At 43.2% G+C, this 9,017-nt stretch overlaps 2 protein-coding genes across 2 annotated transcripts in view; one reads left to right on the forward strand and one right to left on the reverse strand.

Annotated features, from left to right (window-relative positions):
- The window catches only part of FILIP1L (filamin A interacting protein 1 like), a 322,841-nt gene extending 315,027 nt beyond the window's left edge, over positions 1–7,814 (reverse strand). The window contains exon 1 of the mRNA XM_025213836.1: positions 7,534–7,814. The gene's annotated coding sequence lies outside the window, so the exon portion shown is untranslated. The remainder of the gene's footprint in view (positions 1–7,533) is intronic.
- The window catches only part of CMSS1 (cms1 ribosomal small subunit homolog (yeast)), a 201,334-nt gene that overhangs the window by 131,091 nt on the left and 61,226 nt on the right, over positions 1–9,017 (forward strand). The gene's annotated exons all lie outside the window — the stretch shown is intronic.

Raw genomic sequence — 9,017 nt, forward strand, 5'->3', positions numbered from 1 at the left:
AGCGCAGCATTTGCGAACCGGCACGGCAGGACACAGCAGAGCCACACAGGAAAACTGCTTGCCCCTGTGAGCTCCACACTGCCCTGGCGACACTTTCTCTGCGCGTGGGGGCAGCAGTGAGGGGCACAATCCCACACTGCTGCCCATGCTGCCTGGACACGGGAAGTGTCTCCAGGGCAGTGTGGAGCTCACAGGGGCAAGCAGCTTTCCTATGCGGCCCTGCTATGTCCTGCCGCACTGGGTTGCACATGCTGCACTGCGGGGGCCCCAGGGGAGGGCAGCAGGGCAGGGAACATGAACCTGCAGCACGCACCCATCCCACGCACAGCTCTGGGGGGTGTGGGTCCCCCCTGCCTCCCTGTAATATGTACTGTGGTGGGGACATGGCCCCACCCCTGCCTCCGACCAAGCCACCCGCAGCCTCGTCCTGCTCCCTGCTGGGGCTCTGAGGCTGCACATTGCAGCCCCCCGCCCCAAGCCCCACACACCTCCAGCCCCAAGTTGCAGCCCCAGCCCTGCCCAACTTCCTCCCTATGGGGTCCTCAATCCACCCCCTTCCTTACCTGCAGGAACTGCTGTCCAGGCTGCCTGGGACCATGTGCATATACATGCACGTGGCGCCCCCTGCCTGAGTGCCCTCCTCCTCAGCCCCCTGCAGGCTGGAACTGGGCCAGCCTGCAGAGAAATCACTGCAAAACTACAAAATCCATGGGTTTCTCTGCTAAAATGAGAAATCCGCATTTTATTCTAGTAAAGGGGGAAATCTACAGTTTACTCCATTTTTCTGTGGGAAATGGAAAATCCAGATCCCTGGTGATCAGAAACTGGTTTAAACCTGTAACAGAACAGATGTTCAGTGAACATAAACCAGTTTGAAAATGGCTGAAACCGGTTTGAGATAAATCTGGTTGAATGTAGTTTCAGATTTAACAGATTTGGGTCAAACCGGTTTATGCAATGTCTGTCCCAGACCCCTTCCTGGTTTAAGTTAAACCAGATTCCCCCAGCATCCTGGCATGCTCTCTGGGCTGGGCTCTGCTCCACAGCAGAACTGACCCTTCCCCTCTGCTCCCTGGGTGGAGCTCCGGCAGAGACTTCAGGCATCAGCCTTGCTTCCCCGCCCCGCCACCAGTCTTCCCCTCACCACTCACTGCTAAGCAGGGATTTCCCCCTCCCCTCTGCCTTACAAAGACACCTCTCAGTGTTAGCTAGCATACCACATGCTGGCTACGGTCCCTGCTGTGGGAGACTGGACAAAGGCAGACAGGACTGTGTCCTTTTTGGAGCTGTGTCCTGTAAACCTGTGGGCAGAACTGCACTGGACTCTCAGTTCTGCCCATTTGTTTCCTTCTGGTGAAACTATATACTGTTTCTTCTTCTAAATAAAACCTAAACTTTTTTGTGGGGTTTGTTATAAACTCATGTTAAAAATAATGATGCTCTCAAGCTAATTCAGTGGCCAAATAATAGCATGGGCTAGATATTATGAATGATACAGAACTAGATTTCACTGACCATGAGTAATCAAGCAAAGGTAGACTGAAAAGCAAATGGCTGCCTAATCTGAGAAGCTATCTTATTGGATGGAATTACTCAAGAAAGGCAAAAGATATCTTGAGATGTCAAAAATGTGAAATTTCCATTGTTTCAGGAGTATAGGTTGTAGCCATGTTGGTCTAAGGACATAGGCAGACAAGGTTCTGTGGGTATATCCGATATCCAATATCTTTTATTAAACCAACTGATTTTCATTGTATTATACACGCTATTTTTCAGCTGTTTAATTTCTCCATAGAGAGATCCTCTCGGACATTTATCATCTAACTGTAATGCTGGGAATGTTTTACATTTTTTCTTTTTTCGCTTATACATTTTCTCTCACACAGCATTGTTTGGATAGAGGAAATTCTACAAATCCTGAGGTGAAATAAAATACAAAGGCACAATAAATGCAGATTTTCAATAATATTCGTGGTATGTGTAGGAGAGTTTTCACTGTTCCTCTTTCTATTATAAAGAAGAGCCAAAGGACCAGCAAAAATTGGCCTCCCAGAGAAGTCAGGCGTAAAAGTTAGAAAAAGTTGTACCAGAATAAGGGATTCTCTATTGGAGTTTGTATTTAATCCAGGTGTAACTTTATAATGTACAGGGGCGGCATCTGCATACATGTATATTCACTCAATACAGTAGGAGAGACTGAGTGTTCTGTATCTTTGATGCAGTTTCACCAGCTTTTTAGTCCTTAGTGGTGATCAGTGCAAGTTTGCTTAAACTGGTGGAACTCCTGATTACATACTTGAGTAAAAACAATTTTCTATAAGAATATATATGAATTTCAGTTACCTTTTTCCTAAATATTTAAGGCTACATTATGCAAGTGGGATTTTTATTGCAAATCATTTAAAAATAACCATTAAAGTAATCTTAGAATGGAATGTACCAATATAACTCAGCACTGCATGTGTTACACTCACTTGGCAGTTGTCATGGAGCAGGCGAAACCCACAAATACACTGTTCTTAGAAAGGCTACTTCAGCAAAATGCTGGCATTGCTGGCAAGGCCTTTCCAAGCTTTCCAGCCTCTTTGTTTAACTTGTGGACTGACTTAGTGTGCTGGAGATTGAATGGGGGACATTCTAAACTCATGTCTTATGCTGATTTCAGAGTGTAAATTCAAGCTACTGTGGAAATGTAGTAGTATTTTCCCCTCTGCTTTCTTCCTTCAGGACTTTTTGAGCTAATCCCCTGAAAGAGTGAGAATCAGACTAAGAGCCTGCTACTGAACATCTGTTGCCACTGAAAAAAATATAACCTCAACCTTAGCACTCTATTTTCAGATTAATACTACGCTTTGTCTATTGACTGGGAACTCCATGCAGGCATCTTTAAAATAGAAAATAAACCCAACACATAGCTCTGTACACATCACTGCTCTTTGAGTACTCTTGGAAACAGATGCATAAAGTAGATAATTGGTTTTTATTCAGGATATGTACAGAACTGAGATGTTTCTTTGCATAACAATTCAAAGAGTTAAAACATTTTGAATTGGTTTATCTGATTCTCTTTTTTTTTTTTTTTTTTTTTCCAGGTAAAAGTGTTCCTCATTGTTCTCTTCCTTAGGCAGAGAAACCAAAGGCAGTTATTCTATATAATAAAAGCCTTTGTCTGTCTGTGTGTGTATGCTTCAGGGTGGACTATATCCGACCCAACTTCTGTGCTGGTGCAGATGCAAAACCTATTTATTGGTGGTTTGGGCAGGGAAGGATGAATTTCCCTGTGTGGAGATATTATTTTCTAATTCACCATTGGAAAGCAGCATAAGAGAGACTTGTGTTAGCCCTGGCTGTACCAGACTGATAGAGCATGCAGACTGCAGGCCAGCATCTTACTTCAGAGCAGAATATCCATTGTTTTACAATGAGATGTCACTAAAGCAATTTATTTATGACATGCAAACAGAAATCCAGAAGGGGACCCCATGGACAAGGTCTTTTTTTTTCCATCCCCCCCCCCCCCCTTCTGGGAGATGGATTTGTAAAAGCAGGTCAGACAGAGCTTAGGGCTATGTGGCTTGTTTCAAGGATAAAATTTGATTTTTTTTTTTTTCCTTTCCTGTAACCAATACATTTTGAGGGGGATTATTCTTTAGCAGAAAATGAAATTATGTAATTAACTCTTTGCTTAACTCTTGCTTTGAAATTGTTTATCTTTGCTGTGCATCTAATAACCAACCCTTTGTTAGGGCACCATCTCCATTAACTTCTTCCCTGTAAAAGATGCTCTGCAAGCTGTGATAATAAGCATGAAACAGTTATGAAATTAAGTTGCCTACCAGCACAACATGCTATCAATTAGAAATGACTTACAGCCTGATTACATCCAGCTGGTGAGAAATCAAGGACTGTTGTTTATTTTGTACAGTGCCTAGCAAAATTGACTTATCTGCTTGGCCTCCAGGTATCACTGCAATATAAATGCTTACTATAGCAAACAAATTGCAGTCCATTGAATGGTAGTTCAGCATATAATACATTTTGGCTCCTCTCTTCCCCCCCTCCCTCATTTTCACCCTCTGGACCTCCATTACATCATTCTTTCTGTGACTGACAGAGACTGGGCAGTGCTCACTCTGGTGTGTCTGACAGGTGTATTTGGATTACCTGCCAAAAAGACTCACCCTAGAGTGAGGAGAGCTACCCTGGCCCATCCTCAAACCTGAACATGTTGCTCCCAGTCCCTTTTGGCTCAAGGGTAGGAAGAGTAAGCTGGTGATCCTGGCTCCAGGTGCTGCATGTTTGCTTTGTGAGGCAGGCATATATGTACTGTTTGTGGCTATCTGAGTATCAGCTGGAATTTTGCAGTTGTGGGGGGACAGTTTGTGTTTGGCCATATTGACAGCAGTCAGCTGCATGTGACAGCACCAGGGCAAGGAGCTCGTGCCTGCTGGCACCGTATCAGCAGCCAAGTGCACCACTTCATGACATTTGGGCAGAGGTAAAGCAAGGGGTGAAGGCCATCCAGAGTGGATGTGGGAAGCAGATTCCCAACTGTAACTGCTCCCTCCCTCACTTCTTGGGGAAGAGGACTCATATCTTCATGCTGCTGCCCTCCTTGCACCCGCTGAGGAAGGTAACAAAGGTGCCTGGTTCTGCTGCTGCCACCTTCCCCGGGGGAGGGGAGACAAGATACTAGTGCATTCAGACTGCTTGCAGGGCTTGGGGAAGACTTAGCTGGCATGAACCTTCAGGAGTCGGGTAAAAGTTGTTTACCTTATATGTATAAGGTATTCAATGAGTAGGGAGAGAAGGCTTTGCAGAGCAGGATATATGGCCATAAAGGACATAGGCAAGGTAGGATTTAGGTCAGACTTGCCGTCAGACTTATTGTGAACATTAGGGCTAGAAACAAAAGTTACACATAAACTGGTATAGGTGATTGGAAACCAGTTCAAATCTGTAATACAACAGTTCAGTGCACGTAAACTGTTTTTACAATGGCCAAAACTAGTTTAAGATAAACCTGGATGGATGTAGTATCAGACTTAATTGATTTAAGTTAAATTGATTTATTGAACTTCTGTCCCAGATAATTTGAGTCAGAAGGGTGACACTCGGTCCCCCAGCATCCCAAGATACTTTGCACCTCCCCTGCAAACCCCCACCTCACCTTCCAAGGTGGATGGGCTAGCTTTGGCCCATGCTGTTTGCTCCAGTGGAGCAAGGAGGCTTGCTCTAGTGCCTCCTGGCTTCTGGCCTGGGCTACTGCAAGCATGTGCCTGCATTTCCAGAATCAAAAGTGAACGTCTCTTCACTTGCTTATGAATTCATTCTACACAGTTTAGACTAACCTGCAAAGATTGAGCTTTGAATTGATTCAGCCTTGGGGTATTTGACTGTCTGTACTTAGCCTATGGGCTCTCAACACTTACATGGACTAGGTCAGAATACCAGCCCTCTCCTTTCCTACCTCTCTCTGTCTTTTTTATGCTACCAATTTGCTTTTTCTCGCCTAGAATATTAATACCTTGTATTTATTGTAGTAATGTCCTGAAACATTGGTTGAACTTTTCCAGTTCCCTTTCAAGGTACAGGATCAAGCCTTATGAGGATACCTCCATTGATCTGTTTGGGTTAGGGATGCTTGCATGAAGAAGACTAAACGGGATCAGGATCAGTCAGGAAGTCATGATCACCTCCCTAATGGACGGTGGGATGATCTCTTCAAAGCCCCCTAAGCAAATTGGTGCCCCAGCTCTTCTTGAAAATTTGTAGTGCCTGGGCCTACCTTGCAAGAAATCCCTTGCAGCTCCCACACTTGTGGTCTAAATCAGACCCCTACCTATTTTTTTTTTTCATTTTAATTCAGAGAAATATTACTTTAATTGAACTGGTAACATCTACAAAACATTGCCAATGACTGCTTTTTCACCATGCAGACAATTTCACTGATCAGGCACCTTCAAGCATATGAAAGTACAAGAATGAAATCATTTTGTAATTTGTAATGATAAGCAAGAAAAGAACAAATTATTAATGTTCCAAAGTTCATAACAAATATGTACATTTTTCCCTAAACCCATTCTTTGCAAAAATGTGTTGTCATTTTAGTCTATTTAGCTAGATGCTAAATACTGTGAAGCCTTTCCTCTACTGATGAACTGTAAGGACAAATTAGCACCGCTTCCACAGCCAACAGCTACAACAGTAGCATGTTCTCCGATAATGCAGATTTTCTGGTGGATTTTTAATGTGAGAAAATTGACCTAACACTTAGGTAAAATTTATTTTACAACAGATTCTTTTAACAATTATTTGTTAGGAGTGATGAATTCTGAGGTAGAGATTTTATGGAAAGGGATGGGCAGCCAGTATGATTTTTGGCACAATGACAGACAGTTAAGTCTCAAATTTTGGAAGCAAGTTACTAAATGAAGTCAGAAAGAAGAGAAGGTCAGAGGATGGTTGCATATAGGGTGAGAAGTGAGCAGGTTAAATATCTTCAGCGCGTGAGAATATTCAGAAAGTACATATTTTACTTGTATAGCATGATGTAAGATATTCTGTACAAGAGTTCAACAGCACAGTGCGCTAGAAAAGGGAGGCATGAATTAATAACAGAAACTGAACTGGTCAGTACTGGATATGTGAATGCCATATGAATTAGTCTCTCCCTTTATCCCTTTTTCCCCTCAATGTAAAGTCACTGTAGTGTTCCACTGCTGTGTGCCAGTCTTCCATCACCACTGCCTGACATGTTCATCAGGTAACATGTTGGAGTCACAACTTTGTATCATGATGTCTTGTGACCTGAAGTGTGTGTAGGAGCTCTTATGAGACAGCTTCATATTACCATTAAACTCTTTCTGCCTTTAGGTTTTACAAGGAACCTGTGCACTTGAAAAGAGAACACCTTCCTGTATAGCCCCAAGCCTGCCCACAGCTTCAGTGCAGTTGTGCAGCTTCTTGTGGAAGGTCCGAGCACATGTGCATCTTTGAGTGTCCTTTATTTAAGAGTGACCCTTGTGAGATGCTGTGAAACACTTTTGCAGGTTTCTCAGGCAAAAGCCTAGTTTCTGAAACTGCATATGGTCCATGCAAATAAGATAATTGCTAATCCCACATGTGCACAATTACATGTATATTTGCACACACACCCATTCACTTATGTTTTGCTTACATTTGGAATGTGACATTATTTTCTAGGGTGCACTTTCTACTAACAAATCAATATGTACTTTGCGATTCTTTACCATGTTTCAATTAGCGCATGCTGTATTGTACATACTGCAGCATTTTTACTTATTTTCTTGTTTCTTTCCAACATTGATAATGTGAAATGAAGCTTTATGCATCAGTTGAATTGCTGATAATTCATCCATACTCATAGTAAGTTCATTAACCCAAAGAAACCTTCATGCCAAGAGCAAATAGAATATGGGTCTAGCAAAAGAACCAAGCCTGGTGCATTAAACAAACAAGCCTTGATCTCTCTGTGAGGGTGATGATGGTATTAAAATTAAACAAGCTTACCTCAGTGCAGGGAACTTGTCTTTGTTGTATCCTAGGAAGTTGCCGCCTGCTCATTCACTCCAAAGGGACATATCCACTCAAGCAAAGTAAATTGTCTTTAAATAAGGAAATGGATTCCTCTTCAGAGCTCTCAATTCATTTGTAGCAAGCTAAAAAACTAGGAATTCTGAACAGTTTTTCCTCTCTTTTCTATACGCTGAGAAACATCAGCAAATTCGACCTGGAGACCTGAGACAGTGCTGCAAGGGAGAGACAGTCAGGGGACCCCTGGCACTGAGTTGAACCAAACTCTAAATATAACCCAACCCACTTTCAGTTCAGTCCTCTTCATACTCTGAAGGCAGATGACCTTGTCAGAAAACTGACCTCGCAGACTGTCACTCTCTAGAGAGAGGATTTGAGGAATTGGGGCTGCAATGTAATTGGCGCAAAAAAGCAAGCAGCCATCTGCTTGCAGCAAACAAATATAGGTAAGTGCAGTATTTTTATGGAAAGTGCAGTCTAGAAAAAGAGAGAATGCTCTGTATTTGACCAGTCATTTCAAACATATACTCTGCATGTATGCTTGGGGCAGGGGTGCACAGATGGATTATTGCTTTGAATCAATTTGTCCCTTCTAACCTCTTGAAGTGGGATAAAACATCTGAGTAGAATGGGCATGACCTTTCCCCCTGTTGAAAGCAGTGACCTCAGGCAGTATGCTTAGTGCTTAGGCAGTATTCTTAGTAAAGAATTTATAATAATTTAACATATAATACAGGTTTCCCTCGCTTTGTCATCTCTGTATGTGCAAATTCATTCTTATGCGATGACCCCTTTATATCAAAAATTCATTACATGCGAGGTAAATTCACTCTTATGCGATCGGTGTGATGGAAGCCTGAAGTCAGCTGCTTTGTACAGTGCATTGTGGGAGTAATAGGTGACACAGAAGGTGGACACGGGGGGGGCATCAGCTCCAGCCCCACTGCCGATGCCTGTGGGAGCTCGCCAGCTCTGCTCCTGCTGCTGACACCAGTGGCAGTGCCTGTGGGTGCCCCCCAGACTCGGGAGGCACCAGTTGCCCATGGTGGGAGTAACACGTACCAAAATATAGTCTCCTGTGTGGATGTGTGCTCCTTGCTCGTTGTCTGCAACACGTGTTTCTATAGTTGCTATCCCAGTTCTGGCTTCTAAGTGTTCCACTAGCTTATCTCCTACCCCTCTCCCTGGTCCATCAATGAAGTGCAAGAGAACTTCACTAATACTGGAGACAAAGCTGGAGATTTTGAACCGTGCAGAAGCTGGTGAGGGGCCATAAATGTGGTAGAAATGGGTCTGGGGGTCAGTATAGTCGAGGTCTTGGAACATATCCATATTTGTTACTTTGTAAAGTGGGTTCCCTTTATGTGAATTCGAGTTATGCGCTGTTTTCCAGGAACACATGTACAGCATAAAGTGAGGACAACTTGTATATTAACATTTATAAATATATTTCCTTTCCT

This window comes from Alligator sinensis, unplaced genomic scaffold (assembly GCF_000455745.1).
Source record: "Alligator sinensis unplaced genomic scaffold, ASM45574v1 scaffold622_1, whole genome shotgun sequence".
Lineage (NCBI taxonomy): Eukaryota > Metazoa > Chordata > Crocodylia > Alligatoridae > Alligator > Alligator sinensis.